This window comes from Portunus trituberculatus, chromosome 26, assembly GCF_017591435.1.
Source record: "Portunus trituberculatus isolate SZX2019 chromosome 26, ASM1759143v1, whole genome shotgun sequence".
Classification (NCBI taxonomy): domain Eukaryota; kingdom Metazoa; phylum Arthropoda; class Malacostraca; order Decapoda; family Portunidae; genus Portunus; species Portunus trituberculatus.
This window is the reverse complement of record NC_059280.1, coordinates 548,829-550,302: the sequence shown is the minus strand read 5'-3', so window position 1 is coordinate 550,302 and position 1,474 is coordinate 548,829.

Below are 1,474 nucleotides of genomic sequence, written 5' to 3'. Positions count from 1 at the left end.
CATTAAAAATATATGCTTTATTCTAAAACAAATATTTAAAAAAATGTAAAAAAATAAATAAATGGCCTAATACCCAAGACAGGGTGATGGCCATTATTAAATATATATATATATATATATATATATATATATATAAAAAAAGGGACACACACACACGTGGCATCAACGAGGCACACTCATCACACACGCCAACAGGGATGCAAAAGTATGTAGTGGCAAATGAAAATACTGTTGAAAAAAGATAACACACTAATGGAAATCAAATAAAAAATCAGTGACATCAACAAACAAAAACAGCAACAACTACTTTATTATTGGCACTGAGCTCAACCGTAAGTGAGTGAGTGATGCAAAACAATGAAGCAAAACTGATCATATGCTTTTCATCTCTTTATGTCTACTCAGGCCAGAACACTGATGCTGTTAGTCACACACTGAGCACACACCCAGGCGCTAGAGAACCAGGGGTACCAAGAAGACTACTGGTGAAGGAAGGCAGGAAGAAGGTGGTCGTCAGAAGTCCCTAGAAGCTTGTGGACTGGAGACAACACAAGCTGGATAGTGAGTGATTCATTGCTTTCCTTCTATGTATCAAATAGCGTTTACGTATCACAGGTCACATCAAGGACGTATGAAGGCTTATCATTTCATCTACAGCAAAACAAAACAAGCCACTCAAGAGTTTGTCCTGTGTAACATTGGAAATAATGAGGACACACAAATAAATGAATGATGAGTCGAAGTGTTGCGGGGTGAGATGGCCGCCCTGGCTGGCTGTGTGGCGGTGTGAGGGTCGCGGGGGGTGCAAGGGCGTGGCACAGAGGGAGGGAAAGGTGTGGCACTCCCGGGCACTCACACCTGGCCCCCAAAGCGGCACTGTGCCAAAAGTGTCTTCTTTCACCTGAGTCACGGAAGATACGCCGCTACTCCTTACGAGAAAGTATGTCATTTAAAAGAAATGAATAGAAAAATCATCTTTAGAGTATATCATATTATTATTATTATTATTATTATTATTATTATTATTATTATTATTATTATTATTATTATTATTATCATTATTATCATCATCATTATTACTGCTACTATTTACATGAATCGAGGCATAAATTGAAAGGAAACGGAGGAGCGGGTGTGAGCGACGCAGGGAAGTGTTCGTTTGTTACACAACAGGCAGCTTTGTAGGGCGCGGGGAAAAAAAAGAAAAAGAAAGTTAAATACAGTCTGTAGATGAAGCCACACGAGGGAAGGGACGCTCTGTGGGGAACACTGACACACTAACCAAGCTTTACCGAGGCCGGGGAAATGAAAAAGAACGCACAAACGAGCACGCCTTGAAGCAGAAACAGGCCTCGTGGGAAAAAAATAAGTAAAAGGTAAACACGTAATAATGAATTAATACCATGATCTTGAGGAAGTCATTCTGTCACCTCGGTGGTTTTGCCAGAATGTCAAGGAAAATTTATATTGTGAG